Source organism: Trematomus bernacchii, unplaced genomic scaffold (genome assembly GCF_902827165.1).
Source record: "Trematomus bernacchii unplaced genomic scaffold, fTreBer1.1, whole genome shotgun sequence".
Taxonomy (NCBI): Eukaryota; Metazoa; Chordata; class Actinopteri; order Perciformes; family Nototheniidae; genus Trematomus; species Trematomus bernacchii.
Genome location: NW_022987828.1, coordinates 1,143,724 through 1,162,218, shown reverse-complemented (window position 1 = coordinate 1,162,218; position 18,495 = coordinate 1,143,724). Strand labels below are relative to the sequence as shown.

General features: G+C 41.0%; 1 protein-coding gene across 1 annotated transcript in view; it reads right to left on the bottom strand.

Moving 5' to 3' along the window:
* Positions 1-18,495, bottom strand: part of plpp4 (phospholipid phosphatase 4) — a 66,907-nt gene that overhangs the window by 47,565 nt on the left and 847 nt on the right. The window lies entirely within an intron of this gene.

The window sequence follows — 18,495 nt, the reverse complement described above, 5'->3', positions numbered from 1 at the left end:
TCCAAATAACTATAGCAAATGCTCCTCTCACTGTTATTGGCTGTTATAGGCCATTATGGATGCAACTACTAGCCTTACTGAATTGTTGTCTAAGTTTTCTTCTGAAATCATTTTATTGGGTGATTTAAATTGGGACTGGTTAAGTGATAAATCTTCACAGTTTAAGCAGGTTTGTGATTCTTTGAACTTAACTCAGCTTATTGATAGTCCCACTAGAATAAACCCTGCCAAACCCAATGACGATACCCTTATAGATGTCATTCTAACAAATGCAGCTCATAAGTATGTGTCTGTTGGTGTTTTTCCTAATGATATCAGTGACCATTGCACTATCGCTTGTGTTAGGAGCACTAAGTTGCCCAAAGCCAAGGGCCTTATTGTGCTCAGGCGCTGCTTCAAACACTTCTCTGAGCAGGCTTTCCTACATGATCTGGTGGAGGTTAAATGGCACTTCACAGCGTTAATTCCATCTGTCGATGTTGCCGTCCAATTTTTTATTGATCACTTTTTATCGATTATTAATAGACATGCCCCCCTTAGAAAATTCAGAGTTAAGAATAGGAACACTCCATGGTTTACTAGAGAACTATCTGATCTCATTCATGATCGAAATAAGCAATGGTCCTTAGCTAGAAAGTCTAACACTAGTGATGACTGGCTTCTTTTTCGTGTCCTGAGAAATAAATGTTCTGCCCTTATTAAAAAAGCTAAAGCTGATTACTATCTGAGCTTAACCACTGATTGTTTTAATGACCATTCTAAATTCTGGAAAACAATTAAATCACTTCAGACCAAGAAGGTTTCTAGTTTCCCACAAAAACTGAAGATCAGTGATTCTTTTATTTCAGATTCAGATGGTATGTATAATGCCTTTAATGCTCACTTCAAAAAGGCTGGTCACATTTTTGATGAGCAAAGTCATGACTCTCTAAATGGTCGTACTCAGTGGCGGCCGGTCCATAGGGGCGCTAGGGGCGCCGCCCCACCTCTTCCCATATTGAAAAAAAATAAAAATAATAATAATTAAAATTAAAATTAAAAAAAAAAATATGTTTAAAAAAAAATATATGTTTTTATTTTTATTTTTAATGAACAAGGTAAATATTATATAATTGGTATCAGTAAAATGTATAATCTACAATAAAATCTCGTTTAAAATTGTGTTACGATGTCTAAAGTTACTGATAAGTCACATGTTTCCTGCCTGGCCTTGCCCATGCACCTTCTCTCGTCTGGGCGCTAAGAGAGGAGCCTTCAACCAGTGCAGCATCAGCCACTAGCAGCTGACTGTTGCTATCTGTAACGTGTAAACTATGCCGCGAAAATATAATTTCAGCCAATCAGCGTCGTCAAAGATGACGGTCACCAGGCGCCAATGTCAGCGCCCAGTGCAGTCTGTGAGTAGTTTGGACAGTGAGTCGTATCCGGTTGACGCAGTAGTTGATGAGGATGGCTTCGTGTGCAGGTGGAGTCTCCGGACCTCGGTCCCCGGCTAATTCTGTTCAAGAGCTAATCTCCAATCCTTTCGAAAGGAGAAGTTTGGCAGATAAATTGTTGCTTAAAGACCTTGCACCGGACCAACCCGATTTGAATATATCGCAGCAATCTCGTGAAAAAGACAACATTTATACACGAGGCTTCACAAGTAGCTGGTACACAAGAAAGGCTTGGCTAGCTGGATGCAAACAGGTAAATGCTGTCTTTTGTTTCCCATGCTTGGATATCACTTTATATGTAGAGAGGAGGTTTCCCATGGTTGTTAGAAGTTTATTAATAAGTGGGCATTTATCACAGAAGTGATTGTTCTGTCTCCACGTTTGTTGCATTGTCTGTGATGTATTTTCCAACGGTTATAGCTCCTGTTCTGTCCCAGCAACACTACACGGTTTGCAGCTCCACCACATTTTTGGTTTATCTTCGGTGTCGCTTAAAATCTGCTTCCCATCGGACTAAAACCTCCACGTAATCTGAAGACAGATACTTGAAGTTATTTAAACCTTTTGCAAACTTTATGTTCTTTCTTGCTCTAGCCTTGCCAGTTACATTGTACATAACACATATATTATCATTATGCTAACTGGTTGTTCGTGTTAGACGATGTAGCTTTTTCATTTCTGAGTTATTGCTATATGTAAATAAGCCTGTTTGTAAATAATCCTCAGAGAAACAAAGAAAAAACACAATTTATGACATTTTGTGCTGTGGTTATTTTTTTTAAATTGCATTTATTCACAGTTCAGTTTGAAATGCTGTAGTGACTTGTATTGAACCACTTAAATATTTATAATTAATGCTACTGAAAAGATGCTATTAATTTTATATCTCACATGCAGTTCACTGTAAAGCTACTTGGTGAAGGTGTTGGTTCATAAAACATGAACAGTTTTAAGAAAGAAAAAAACAGACCAGTTCTGAGAACACAAATTCCTGGTAAAGTAGTAGATGTTGAGGTTGATAAATAATATTTTCCACACTGAAGATTATGGAGGTATTGATCAGTCTTCTCATATTTTTAAGCCTCGATTTCTCCTTTCCCCCCCCCTCTAACATCACCAGAAGTCATCATTTAAGGGGTCATTTCTCGAAAACAATTTCCGGGGGGAAACCCCCCGGACCCCCCGGGTAGGTCACTTACGGTACGTCAAGAGCCCCACCAAAAAAAAAGACCACCGGCCGCCACTGGTCGTACTCACAGCCATAGTCAAGAGATGAACTCCCCTGTTTTTGATTTCGCTTATTTCTCGGTCTCTGAAGTCTTACCCCTAGATTCCACCGGGTCCGTCTGCGCCGCGTTGCGGTTTTGGTCCGGCCTCCTCCGGCGTCATACCCTACCAGGCGCGTTTCAGAAGCATTTCAGAAGCGGAGCATCTTGCCTGCCGGCTTGCAGTTTTTGTTGATTTGGGCATATTTCCTGGACAGGCTACTTTGTACAGACAAAGTTAATAATAACTGTAATATTCCAGTTATAAACGACATGAATCAAAGATGTGTTGCTGTATTTTAGTGGTAAAAAAATGCATTCATCATCATAATTATTCTATATATATAATTTACACAGTGCCTGTAAACCGGAGGAGAACGCTGGCATTTCTCCTCCTACTTGAAAGACTACGGAGGGATAGGGTCTGCAAAATTAGTTTGTGTGTGTGTAGGCCTATATATATATATATATATATATATATATATATATATATATATATATATATATATATATATATATATATATATATATGTATATATATATATATATATATATATATATATATATATATATATATATATGCTATATATGCTCTGAACGTTCCACTTCCTGCCTGCCCAACCTTACGTTACGGCTTTGCCGCGACAAAAATAGGATTCGATCCTAATTTTAGAGGAGCCCTGCGCCGAGGCGCTTCTGGGACGCTTCTGAGCCGTAACGCGCCGCGTGTGGTGGAATAGCACCCATTGACTAGAGTGGCCGCGATCGCCGCGATCGCCGTGAGCAGCGCGGCGCAGCCGTAACGCGCCCGTAACGTGCCGCAGACGGACCCGGTGGAATCTAGGGGTTACAGGGTTTGCACTCAATTGATCCTAAAAAGTCTGCCGGGCCTGACGGCCTCGACCCGTTCTTTTTAAAAATTGCAGCTCAGATTATAGCACAACCAGTAACTGATATTTTTAATCAAATCAAATCAAATCAGGTTTTATTTATATAGCACATTTAAAAGCGATTTTTGGTCGAGCCAAAGTGCTGTACATGTAATAAAAACACATTACTACAATCACAATAAAAGACAATAAATTACAACAGATATATATAAAAAATAAAATAAAAAAACACAAGGAAAAGTCAGGAGTCGTGCTCCGCTCTAACTAGAAAGCCAGAGAGAAGAAGTGTGTTTTTAGTGTAGATTTAAAAACCCCTAGGGTCTGGTGTTCCAGAGCCTAGGGCCAGCTGCTGCGAAGGCTCGGTGCCCTCGGGTTTTAAGCCTGGTCTTGGGCACTACCAGCAGCAGCTGGTCAGCAGACCTTAAAGCTCTGGCTGGGGTGTAGCGCTGGAGGAGTTCAGCTATATAGGCCGGAGCCAGCCCATTTAGTGCTTTAAAAACAAATAAAAGGATTTTAAAATCAATTCTGAACCGAACTGGAAGCCAGAAGGCCAGAATAGGGGTGATGTGGTCACGCTTTTTGTGGCCAGTCAGCAAACGTGCAGCTGCGTTTTGGACTAGCTGCAGGCGTTTAATTGAGGCCTGGTCCATACCCACATACAGAGCGTTGCAATAGTCCAGTCTCGAGGTTACAAAGGCGTTAATAACCCTTTCTAAGTCATTAAAAGATAAATACGACTTGGTTTTGGCCAATAGTCTTATTTTAAAAAAGCAGGATTTGACTACGGTGCTGACCTGCTTGTCGAATTTAAAAGTGCTAGTGAAGGTCACTCCAAGGTTCATGACCGAGGGGAGGATGTTTTTTTTGAGAGAGCCCAGAATATCAACCGGAGAGGCTGGAGGTTGGGGTCCAAAAAAGATGACCTCAGTCTTGCTCTCGTTGAGGTTGAGAAAGTTTTTGCTCAGCCAGGATTTTATCTCTGTTAAGCAGTCCATCAACTGCTGTAGTGAGTGTTTGACATTTGCTTTGAGAGGCAGATAGATCTGTACATCGTGGGCGTAGCAGTGGAAGGGAATATTATGTTTTGTGAGAATTGAACCTAGGGGCAGTATGTACAGTAGAAAAAGGATGGAGCCCAGAATCGAGCCTTGGGGAACCCCACAGGTAAGAGGGGCTTTGGCAGAGGAGAAGGCACCTAGCTGTACCGAGAAGCTACGGTCTGTCAGGTAGGACCTGAACCATGCAAGGGCAGAGCCTGTGATGCCAGCGGACTGTTCAAGCCGTGACAGCAGGATGCTATGGTCCACAGTGTCAAAGGCAGCTGTCAGGTCTAACAGCACCAAGACAGCTGGGCTACCTGAGTCGGCGGCTAGGAGCAGATCATTAAAAACTCTTAAAAGAGCTGTTTCAGTGCTGTGCATGGGTTTGAAGCCAGACTGAAACTTTTCATGGATGCCATGGATGGTTAAAAAAGACTGCAGCTGGGCGTAGACTACTCGCTCCAGGGCTTTTGATAAAAAAGGTAGCTGGGAGATGGGCCTAAAATTTGCGAGAATGGAGGGGTCGAGATTTTTCTTTTTAAGTAGTGGCTTAACCACGGCATGTTTGAAGGCAGCTGGGACACATCCTGAGCTAAGAGAGGTGTTTAAAAGTAATAAAATACTTGCTCCAACTGAATCAAAAACATCACTGAGAAGGCGAGAGGGAATGCTGTCTGAGGTGCAGTTTGTCGGCCGCAGGTGCTTGACTACATCCGAGAGAGAAGAGAGGGATACAGGCTCAAAGTGGTCGAGGACAGCAGGGCACAGAAAAGGAGCAGGATCTGGGGTAGCACTAGTGTGGGCTAGCCTAAGAGCAGATACTTTTTCAATAAAAAATGTAAGAAACTTATCACAGAGAGTAGTCGATGGGACAATAGAAGAAACATCACAGGGATTAATGATAGAGTTGAGGACATTAAAAAGAACCTGAGGTTTATGGCTGTTTTTGGAGATTAACAGAGAAATGTGCTGTTTTGGCTGCTTTGACTGCCGTCTGGTAGTCAGAAAGGCAAGCACAAAGGATTTCTAGGGAGACATGGAGTTTATCCTTTTTCCATTTTCTCTCTGCACACCTGCAAGCGCGTCTGAGAGCACGAGTACAGTCATTGAGCCACGGCTCTGATAGAACTTTGGTGCGTCTAAGCGTAAAAGGAGCAACAGAATCCTGTATTAGTGTGCATGTCGAGTCAAACATGGAGATAAGCTCATCAGCATTAAAAGCACAGTTCACATCTAATTTACAGATCGGAGAAGCATTAAAAACATCAGAGAACTGTGAGGCAGTCAAGGGGTTAATCGAACGCAGACGACGCGCCGGGGCACGTGATTCGACTCCTGCGGAAGGGATGGAGGTTGTAAACAGAACCGGTAAATGGTCTGAGATACGCGTTGCTGCACATATTTCATCCATAGACACAGACAGTCCAAACGATAATACTAAGTCCAAAGTGTGTCCTTTTTCGTGTGTTGGGCCAGCCACGGACTGAACGAGACCAAAAGAATCAAGGAGATTTAAAAAGTCCCTAACCAGAGGTTTGGACTCGCAACACACATGGACATTGAAGTCTCCGGAGATCAAAACACGATCATATTTCACCATGATCCCAGACAGAAAGTCAGAAAAGTCATTTATGAAATCCTTATTGCACTTTGGCGGACGATACACGACTGCGCAGAGTATAGGCGAGGCCGGGTTCAGTTCAAAAAGCTGCAACTCAAAGCTAGCATAGCTAGTTACAGGGTGAAGCAATCGGCATTGGAGGCTAGCTCTAAACACTGATGCTATGCCCCCACCATGGCCGGTGGCACAGGGGGAGCTGAAGAATGTACAGTCAGGAGGAAGAAGTTCAGAGAACGGTGTATACTCGCCAGCGTGGACCCAGGTCTCCGTCAGGAACATAAAATCCAGTTCACGAGAGGTGAAGAAGTCGTTTAGCAGGAACGTTTTGTTTGCTATCGACCTAGCATTTAGCAAAGCCATGCAAAGTTTTCGCTCCGGGCTTGCCGAAGGTGTAGTGCGTCTCAGCTGTCGAAGATGTGCGTGTTGAACGCCGCACGGGCCGGGAGCAGTCAGTCGGGCAGGAGGAGCTGCCAGCGGGCACAGCAGAGTCCGCAGCTCCGGAAAAACAGGGTGAATCCACCGATCCCTCACATGGCGTGCAGCGGGAGGGCCATGACATCCGAGGCGTGGATAAGTCCCAGAAGAAGCCGTCAGGTATGCCTTAAGATGGACCAGTGCACCACCACGCTTTCCCCGTCGTCTAAAGCGCTTTCGGCGAGGCAGGATGCAGGGCAACCGGCGCAGGTAGGTGGGAATATTCAACAGTAGAGGGGGGGGGGGGGGGATTTATGGTTGCCAGATGTAGGTTTGGGCAGCAATATCAACTCCAGTGAGGGTCTGAGGTGGAGGAGAGCTTGGCGATCATAAACGAGCAGAGCAGAGACATTCTGACAAACATAAAACAAAAACAGGATAGCTAAAGGTAGAGAGCTGAGGGAGGCACAGGCGCCATCTTGAATCACGTCACGTAATCTCTCCCTGTCCACTCACACACTGCCAGCTGTGTGGAAGCAAGCTCTGGTATCGCCCCTCTTGAAAGCTGGTGATCCCACGGAGTTGAATAACTATCGTCCTATCTCAAATCTTTCTGTGTTATCAAAGATTCTTGAGTCCCTTGTTTCTACTTTCAACTTTTTTTAAATTCACACAACATCCTTAACCCTATGCAATCTGGATTCAGATCAAAGCACAGTACTGTGACTGCCAGTCTGAAAGTCTTAGACGATATTAAGGCTGCTTTGGATAAGAAATCAGTTTGTGTTGCATTGTTTATTGACTTAGCCAAAGCATTTGACACTGTAGATCACCACATTATGTCTAATGTTATGTTGGTGTCTCGTTTCGGTCACAATGCCATTTGCTGGTTTCAGAGTTATCTAACCGACCGTACTCAATGCGTCAGGTTGGGTAGTACTGTCTCTGACCCTGTCACCTTGGAGAAGGGAGTTCCACAGGGCTCTATTTTGGGGCCCTTGCTCTTTTTATTATATGTAAACAATAATTGTAATCAGATGCAATTTTCTACCTATCATATGTATGCTGATGACACTATTGTATACTCATGTGCTCCTTCTCTGGATATGGCCGTTTCCAATTTAAAATCAGATTTTATCACGCTGCAGCATGCACTTCTTGATTCCAAACTGCTATTAAACAGTAAGAAAACCAAAGCAATGCTTTTTGCTCCCAAGTCAGCGTCCTCTTGCCTCTCCATTGACACCCTTGATGGCGTTTCTGTTGAGTTTGTTGATACCTACAAATATCTGGGCTTTTGGTTGGACAGTAATCTGAACTTTAAACACCATATTGAAGTCTTAACAAAGAAATTGAAATTCACTCTTGGCTTCCTTTACAGACTTAAATGTTGTTTTTCAATTTCATCCCATAAAAGGTTGGTCTCTGGCTTATTCCTGTCCCAGCTGGACTACGGTGATACCATTTATAGATTTGCCTGTCCCACTGTTTTGGCCAAACTTGACCCACTTTACCATGCTGCACTGCGTTATATATCAAATGCACCCTATAGGACTCATCATTGCACACTGTATAGCCTAACTGGATGGTCCTCACTTACTATGCGTAGGATGCAGCACTGGTTTTTATTAATGTATAAAGCCATTTAGGTAAGCTTCCACTCTACATATGTGTCAGATTTGCCCCAGTTTGCGACTCTTACAACCTCAGATCCAGTGCCTGGATACGGTTCCAGGTTCCTGCTGTGCGGACTGAGGCTGGAAAAAGGAGTCTTTCTTATTATGGTCCTTGGTCTTGGAATGACCTTCAATCAAGCCTAAAACTGATGGCACTTGTCTCTATAGCATGTTTTAAATTGAAGTTGTCTGAAGTCCTCACCACCAGCTGCTCTTGCAGTAACAAGTAGTGTACTTGTCTTACTGTCCTAATGTGCACAATGTAGTGACTGCTTTTTCGTCTTTACTTTCTTAGTTATGTTCTCTGTATTTTATATGTTTGTGTTATGTGTTATGTGTAACGTCGCTGCCTTCTTGGCCAGGTCAGCATTGAAAATGAGATTTTATCTCAATGTTTTTATCTGGTTAAATAAAGGTTAAATAAAAAATAAACACGTAAACACGGAGCCGTTTGGCCCCCCAGAGCGTTTCGTCCGCAGATCTACCAACCTTGGGAGCCTTTATCGTTTGAGGGCTCCGTTTCCGCGGTTCCGTTACGGCCTTGTGTGGACGAACCGTCCATACGATAGAGAACTGTAGCGGATACAACCCGTTTCCTCTCCGTGTAAACGTGGCCTAAATCACCATTTTGCTAGCTCATTTAGAGATAAGTAATGACCTAAAAGATACTGTATTTACCTACATTAAACTCAAATCCTCAAAATCCTCTAGATGAGTAATTCCTAACTGTATTTACACTTTTGCTTTCTTCCACCACTTAATATAAGTCCACATGCTAAGACCTCAGTGAAGTTGTCCTTTGGCACAGCATTGCTAACTTAATACAGCATTAGTAACTAAATACTAATGTCAACATGCTATGCTGTGATCTTAGTTTAGCATGATAACAAATGCTCATTAGCAATAAGTAGTAATTATAAAAAGTAGTAAAGATGAAACGTTAAAAGATAAACACACTTCTCTCCCATCGTTTGTCTGCCTCCAGCAAATGTTAATCATCTAATGGATAATTTAACCCAAGGGGGCGATTTTTGATAATCTGTTTTCCTTTAAGGAGAAAAAGGACACATGGAGAGAAACTGAGTGATGTGATGCCCACGGAGGGATAAAGAGATGGGGTTGGATAAATGACAACGCGGACAGTGAAACATAATGAGCTGATCAAACGATAGTGGAGAATGAAATGCCAGAGTAGTTCAGAGCAGTGACAGACCGGCTGCTGGGGAATGGCTGGTCTTGCTGTGACAGTCAGCTGCCTTTCATTGGAATAATGGTTAGTTCTGCCGAAACACCTGCAGAGTTTGCTGATCCACATTATCCTTCTGCTTAACCCAAACAGCTCCATTCTGTCCATCAATTATCTTTCACAATGCCTTGGCCTTTTCTGTTGCATCCATCTATTCTCCATTATTCTTTTATCACAGACGTCTCAGATTCTGAATTCGCCTTGTTCACTCATTCAAGTCCTTTTAAAACTTTGGTCTTCTGGTTTATTCCCCCATCTTTTGTATGTTCCGCTAGTGCTTTCACCTGTACTTGTCGAATTATCTTTCTTTTGTTTGGTTTAATTGGATCCCCTGAATAGACTGCGACTTCTCAAAAGCTGCTCCTTCAAGAACTAAGTACCGTAATTAACCAGGAGGTATATTTTACATAATCAAGTACAACAATGGGTGTTCTCTCTCTCTTTCTGCGCCGTTTCAAAGGTCAATGATTGAACACTCCTGGGGGTCACACTGCTTTCAGTTCTCGTTTTCTCTCGGTCTCTGGTCAATTTGTGTCAAAGGCATCCAGTCGCTAAGTGTTTCCACGTAAGTCCACCCTGCTGTTGTTGTGAACTTTTCCTTCATCTCCAAGGTAATGAGAGGATGACCAGTGATTTAGTGCTTCAGATGTTGGCTGCCAGAATATAAAAACACAGCAAGAGAATAAACTGTACCAATAAGGCAGGCAGTGAAAAGTAAACAAACAGCCGATTACCATAGCTAGTGAGTCACATTCTGGAAAAGTCATTTCTAAACCCGATACACAAAAACAAGGTCAAATTAACAAGAGTGTTTGTTAACTGTACAGTATGTCAGAAATAGAGCAACACAGTCATCAGAATCCTCTTTCTCATTACCTGATGAATATAATTCCATTATTTACATGCCTTTTTTGGCTAAGCAGTTTCTGAGAAAAACGTATTTTTCTAAATGCTAAATGTTCAACTCTATTCCCTTTGCTCTTTGTCACTGCTCACTGCACAGCTATCATAAAATCAGCTTGAGTGAGCTTGTTTGCATGGAGATTTTGCCCATGGGAAACGCAGTTGGGACTAAACCCGTGAGATAAAATAAAAAGCTAAAAGCTTCAGGGCTGAACGAAGGAGCACCGATTTTTAGGGGATTATGGGGATTAATATTGAAACATCTTCAAAGTGGTACTCATTCTAATTTCGCAGTAGAGTTTTGGAAGAATGTATAAGAATATTCTTGTGGAAGTACTTTTTTAACATTCTGTAATGCATGTTCGATAATTTAAGGTTCGTATTGGTATTGCCATTTAAATGCAGAACTCAGCTCTCTTAAGACAGATGCAAATGAAACTGTAGACAAGAGTTTGGTATTGCAAAGATTCTGGTTTGTAGTCCGTGTATGTTTGAGCAGGCTTTGGTTGAACGCAGGTATGGAATGGAGAGAAAAGAGGCAAAACCCTTTCGCTGAAATGCAATCTGAGAGGCTATTTGCCGCAATCACCCTGAGCCAATCATACTGCATCACTGCCTCTATCAGTTGTCTTCTTAGTGGAAAATCGATGGAACTCCCTAAACCCCATTCAACCCCAGTTTCCACATCCTATCCATCCAAATCCTCACCATCTCCACCATCACCATACATTCTATATGGGCTTAGATATGTCTCATAATTATTTGTGTGAAACATAAAAATAATTTGTGTGTAAATTAGGGCTGTCAAAAAAATGTAACGCCACTAATTATTTTAACGCGATTAACGCATGTGTATTTTTTGTCCTCGGCCGCCCCGTAGTTTCAGAGCACATCGAGTTTAAAATACCATCTACAAGCTGATGCTGACAGCCCCGCTCCTGCCGCCCGCTTGTGGCAGACCACACTTCCACGCTCACCGGCAGGCCCGGACTGGCCATCGGGAGGACCGGGAGGGTGTGTGTTAGGGATGCCAGAAACTGACCATGATGAAATTCGAAAATCAGACAGCCCTGGCGAATATTAATCGATTATTCGCCGCCCCCCGCGGGAGAGAAAAAAAAAAGTATTTTCGCAGAGCTTGCATTTTACTTCATTTGCACTTGTCAATATTTGTAATGTTCAGAGGTTGCTGTGTTTAATATTCATGAAAATATTTGTCATTGTTCAAATTATAATAAACAAACATATAAAGCATATTTGTCCACTCATATGTTGATAAGAGTATTAAAAACTTGAGAAATATCCCTCTCAGGTACATTTAGAACAGATAAAAAATGTGCGATTAATATTTTAATCGACTGACAGCCCTAGTGTAAATCTGTGATTTGTAAATGTAAAACACCATCCACAAATGCATTTAAAAGATTTGCAAACTCACAAATACATTTGCAAATGTAAAACGGATCTGCAAATACGCAAAAAAAATTTACAAATAAAAAAAAGATCTTTGAATATCTCTTTAACATTTACAACTTCAGGCAATTGTGAATCCATTTTGTATTTGTCGACCAAAAATGCGCTTGTGGATCTCACATTTCTGCTTGTGGATCGTCTTTTTACACACACAGAGTTTTGAGACGAACTTTCCGCCGGTCTCGGCTAAAATCTCTCGTGTCACTCGGTTATTTTCGGAAAACACGTGATGGCCGGCTGATGACGACATTTCTGCATGCTTTTCAAAGTAAGAGCATGATGTTTTTGTCATGCTCTTACTTTGTCTATTGTTTATTATAATGAACAGCGGAACGTTAGATGCATTCTTCATCACCATCATCATCATGTTATAGTGATACAGTTAGTTTGTGTTAGTTTATTGGTTCAATACAGCATATCGAGCACATTCGTATGCATTGATGTTGAAGTACAGGCTATGCCACTTTCGGGTCCCGGGGGGAGCAGCTGGCAGCGAAGCAGCCCAGAGATAACTCTTTCTTCATTGTTTTTTGTGTATTCAGTCAAGCGGGTCAAAGTTACAAAGCACTTCACATCTTATTAATCGGCCTAGTTTTACCTTACCAGTGCAGTGGTAAGGTAATCTGTAGAAAAGCACCGTATTTAGGTTAGCCTTCATAGTAAGGCTACATTAAATGTTATAATATTCATCGTGTCCTTTCTACTGTATATGCATATATTCCTGTCTATTGCTTTCATTTGTATTTAATGTTATTAACTATTACAATGAAGGCTCGATAATCAGCTCACGACATATAGGAAGGGTAAAGTGCTATTTTTTATAAGTGGGGGCGGACCAGCCTCCTAGGGGGGTCTGGGGGCATGCTCCCCCGGGAAGATTTATTTTTTAATTATTGAAGTTAAATGCATCAATCTGGTGCACTTTGAGAGCAAAATTAAGAGATCTATGGATACATCTCTCAACACCCATATGAAACAGAACTGTAAACAGATTTACTTTTTCTTTATGGATATTTTACTAATCACTCCCCTTTTAAACTGTATTCTTGTTTTACTGTCATATAGTATTTCATACCTGTTTTTCATTTATTCTCTTATTGTTTTATAGCCTAACTATAATGATCATATGAAGGTGTGCCTCGGAAATACTTGTTTACATAAATGGTGATCAAACTGTTTTGAGACCCACTGAGATAACTTAGACTAAAGTTAACTATCTAAACACTGAGAGAGTCCTTTACCTCACTGAGCTGACGTTATCTGACAGGAGGGGACTTTCCTTTCACTTAGTTGTAGAAACAGCTTCTAATATCTGTTAGCGCAGCAACAACAATCTTGCTCTCTCTCTCTCTCGCGCTCGCTCACTCGTGCGCTCGTGCCACACACACAGAGCCAAGCTTGAATGAAACACCCAGAAGGGCTACTTGTACTGTACTGTAGCATATCATTTTCGAATCAATCGTTTTTCAAATTATGAATTTCACATACAAAGAAAAAACATACAGTTATTGGGGTTGCTTAGCAGTTGCTAGGCCAATTGTTGGTGTTGCTGTAGCAACTGCAAGCTACCACCTGGCGCCGCCCCTAGATAGATAGATAGATAGACAGACGGACAGACAGACAGACAGACAGACAGACAGACAAATAGATAAATAGACAGATAGACAGATAGACAGATATATAGATAGATATAGATAAATGGCAAATTCAGATGATAAATACAACTTTGAAGCTTGTAACGGCATAATTACAAGCGGAGAACGGAGTAACTTGACGTCATAGCCGGCATAACAACAGCCGGTGTTTCTCGTGAGTGTTTTCCCCGGGAAACAAACACAATACACACAAATGCAAAATTACACAAACACACACACACACGTATACACACTCGCGAGCTTCCCCCAGACCAGTAATCCAAACGAAAATATCTTCCCTCCGTAGTATTTTGATCATTTGCTCCGCAAATAATCAATCAGATCGATGGATTCCAGAGAAGAGGAAACTTTAAAGGCCTTTTTCTCAAAATGATGACTCGGTGAAAGTCATAATATAATGTGACATATTTTGCTTAATATTTGGAGTACAAAAACAATCCTGATATCATAGAAAGCTAGGAATCTCCTCTTTCCAACAGTGTATACAACTCAAAATGTGTCTTCGGGTCAATGCGACTGATTTTGATGGAGCAGGTCACATATGCATATACAGTAGAAAGGACACAATGAATATTATAAAATGTAATGTAGCCTTACTATGAAGGCTAACCTAAATAATGATGGTGATAAAGAATGCATCTAACGTTCCGCTGTTCATTATAATACAAAAACATCATGCTCTTACTTTGAAAACCATGCGGAAATGTCGTCATCAGCCGGCCATCACGTGTTTTCCGAAAATAACCGAGTGACACGAGTAGATTTTAGCCGAGACCGGCGGAAAGTTTGTCTCAAAACTCTGTGTGTGTAAAAAGACGATCCACAAGCAGAGATTTGAGATCCACAAGCTGAAATGTGAGATCCACAAGCGCATTTTTGGTCGACAAATACAAAATGGATTCACAAATGCCTGATCGAAAGTTGTAAATGTTTAAGAGATATTCAAAGATCTTTTTTTTATTTGTAAAAATATTTTGCGTATTTGCAGATACGTTTTACATTTGCAAATTTATTTGTGAGTTTGCAAATCTTTTAAATGCATTTGTGGATGGTGTTTTACATTTACAAATCACATATTTACACACAAATTATTTTTATGTTCACACAAATAATTATGAGACATATCTAAGCCCATAGTTCTAGGACTCTATCAGGGGGATTGTGCCTGTACTACTCATGGCATCACAACCCCATTACAATGAGGGGTCTAAATGCCAAAGATTCTTCAGTCTAAACTGGATTAGAACTGCCTTAATATGCCTTAGATGAATAACTCCACCGTGCCCTGTTGTGTGGAAAACTATTCATAACGTGTGAAGCATGAAATCACAATCAGATCCTTTTTGGCATATTCATTTAAAAAAATATGATTTGCCTGGACTGTGAACGCATACACCAGTTGCTCCTCTGTTGTTTTTCTGTGAAAATTAGTCAGAATGTTTATTGCATTATAAAACAACATTTGCTGTTTTAACGATAGCCAGGGGTGTTGCAAAATCAGCCGAGACTTAAATCTTAAGGATTTTATGATTAATCCAATTACCATAACATAAATAGCCGTAACATTCTCAGAGATTAGAAATGCTCTTTTTTGGTTCATACTACAGAGACAATGTGTCCTGATGACACGGTAACCGATCCTTTACAACGAGAGCCCAAGAGCCTACATTCTCATCATACAAGCTAAACAATCCGCTTATTCTTAAACAGTCGAGAGCCTGACATTCTGCCCTTTCCCAACATCTCACAAAACTTATTGACTCTTGCCAAGGCTCTGGGCTGAAACCCAGCACTGCTTCTAAGCCCTCCTATAAGTGGAGAGGATGATATGCAGTGAGCCCAACTCTGGTGATATTTTAGAGTGCAAGCTGTTAACCTCAGATGACGATAACTATGTTGTGATCCCTACAATTCCAAAACTGTGTCAATGGTATTAAGCTTGTCTTGTATTGGATATTCTGTCATTTTTCAATGTAACAATCAAGACTCTGACTCAGTCACAATAATACTCTGCAATAAAAGAGTAAATTCAGTTTAAATCCAAATTATTAGCCCCGGCATAAACAGATCTGTTATTTTTTGTTTTGTACATCAGACCAAAAAACATCTGCCCTCTTCTCTAGCGAATTGCTCCATCGCACAACTTTTAGATTGCATTGATAAAAAAAGGTATTTTTATGCCTTAGGATTTAATCTGTAAAATCGCAAAACAATCTAGATCCTTATAACTCCATGTCCTCCTTCTTATCTTCCACGTCTCTTTCGTCCTTGCTTTGTCCCCTGTTCTCTCTTGAGACAGTAATCTTATATTTATTTGAATCTTATTGAAGTGTGTAACTATGAACAAACACGTAGAAACGTCAACTCTGAGCTTGTGTGTCGGTTGAGGAAAAAAGCTGTGCCGCACCACCACTCAAGGAAGAAATGACTTCCTGGGTATTCGTCTAAGCTCTTCTTGTTTCGCACCGGATTACAAGTAAAGTGAAATAGCGCCCATGTCATTATCCTTCCTTTCTGTGTTGAGTAGCTAGCCACGGAAGAAAAATAACGGTATTGTTTTCTGATGAAGCCGCTTTCGTTTTTCTCCCATTTTTATAAATGTCAAAGATCTATTTCCATTTAGATTGAACTTTTTGCTGTGCTCTCAGGAGAAGTGTGACGCCTGTGGTGCTCACCAAGCTATGATGACTGCATAGAATTAGCTGTTTGATAGCCCAGGGTTGACCTTATGGCTCAAACTTGGCCCGTGACTTAAGGTCGATGCACCTCTTGAGGAACGGATCAGACAGGCAGCTTGGCAAGAAAAGGCAAATTAAAAGTAATGTTCGCTTTGATTCAAGTCAAATTTGAGGGAATAACGAAGGGATTGTCCTCCCAAACAAAATCAGTCCTCAGAGACATGTTTTATTGTGTGGTTGAGAAAAACAACAGTTTGTTTGGGTGAACAGTCAAAGTGAGAATTATTTCATCAGAATCAAAGACAAAAACAATGACAGAACTCAAATGTGTGATCTCTGATTATCCGCCTATGAGCCCAAACTAAAGGATTAATGGATTCAATTTCAGCATCCCTTGGTATAGTCACAATTATGAAGGAGTATAAACAACAAATTGAAAAAAGGGACTTTCGTCTTATTAAAATGTAATTGTGAGCTGCAGAGGCAGATTGCAATAAAATGAAAATATATTAAGAGCAGCAGCATTTTAGAAGAAAGGATGATTGCTAAAGCTAATTGGTAAACATACACAGATAAGAATGCCATTTTCTTTCTAAGATAAAACTACAGCACATTACATCTATTCTGAACAGCAGACACAAAGGCTTACACAATGTCCTTTACACCTTAACTCAAGATAACAACAGATTTTAGGTGACCCCAATTATTCTTCTCTCACCTCAGGCTTGGAGGTGTGACAAGAACAGGGCACTGCTGCCCCACAGAGCCAGAGAGCAGCTCTCTCAGATCTGCTAAGAAATTCAATGCAACACTTACTGTGAGTCCCAAAGAAAAGACCAAATCAGATGAAATGCTTCCTGTCATGATTGTTATTTTCCTATGAAATGTTAAGACTCTTAATCTAAAGCATAAAGCCAAAAGGTGTATGAATGTGTTTATTTTCTTTACAACTTTAATCCAGATAAAATATAATTAATAAAAGAATGGAATTAGGCTGTAGCAGCTCTGTGATTCCCTATGCAATCACAACAGCACCATGCTCAAATATCACCACACTGCCAAAGCTGGACGAAACACAGAGCAGGTATGAAAATTAGATGTGTGTAAAAGCAAGTGGTGTTGCATAGTGTGCGGTCAGTAGTAAAAGGCACTGCTCTGAGAAAAAAGCAGTAGGAATGCACCAATATCGAGCTGATACTGTCTCAACTGGGCCAATCTAATCAATTAGGTTATATGTTCACATATTTTATAAAATACATAATGGAATTTGAATTCATATTTAAGTGTTGACCTATTTTTGTATGCAAGTTAATGTGTGTGTGTTACATCTTTTTGTATTCTAGTATTTCTATGCCTGTATTTGTTCAGTTTTCTTCTCAAGCCTGATTTTGCCATACACATAAAAGAATGATCCTCCAACACAGTAAGGTAAGAACAGCTCTACAAATATCCAAAGCCCATGTATTATTATGGGGACTGAAAAAGTCGGCATGTGAGCAGTTTACTAATGGGGGGCCCCATTACAAGCACGGTTTACTGGCTCTTAACTTGCTTTCTGTGTATCGTAGAGGGAATTTGGGGAGTGACACTCAAACCATTACGGCGATCAAGGACTTTGTGATAGACGGGGGCTTCTGTGACAGCATGCAGCAGTTAGTTGATGATGATGATATTGTGTGAAATTGCTTTTTTATATGGCCTTGAGCACTGATGCAATAAGAAATCAGCCACTAATGTGAATCCAGCAGACTCACACAAAGGGCTTCACCAGGAGGCTTCACTGCAACAGTCCATTTCATCCACTCCTGACATGTTTCATGCCTCCTGTTGAGTTTCCCGCATGTCACACACTGTGAGCATGCATCATCAGGCTGTATGATCATTGTAGGGTGACAGCACATGCACAGCTGGACCCCTTAGCCACAGGACATGTTAACATAATGAACACTGGCTATGCAGTCTATGCGGTCTATGCAGCCAAACAATTTTGAGTTTTCCCCCACAGATAGAATGAAAGCTGCAGCAAGGTGAGTCATTTCAGATAAGACCTGGAGCTTTTATCAGATCATAGGAAAGCAGAGACACAACCATGATGCAAACGAAGATTAATGCCTCCAGGATAGAGTAGACAAACATTTCATAATTCATATTTAGGGTTAGTTTGGAGTCATGCTGCAAAGAAAGTATTGAGCACATTC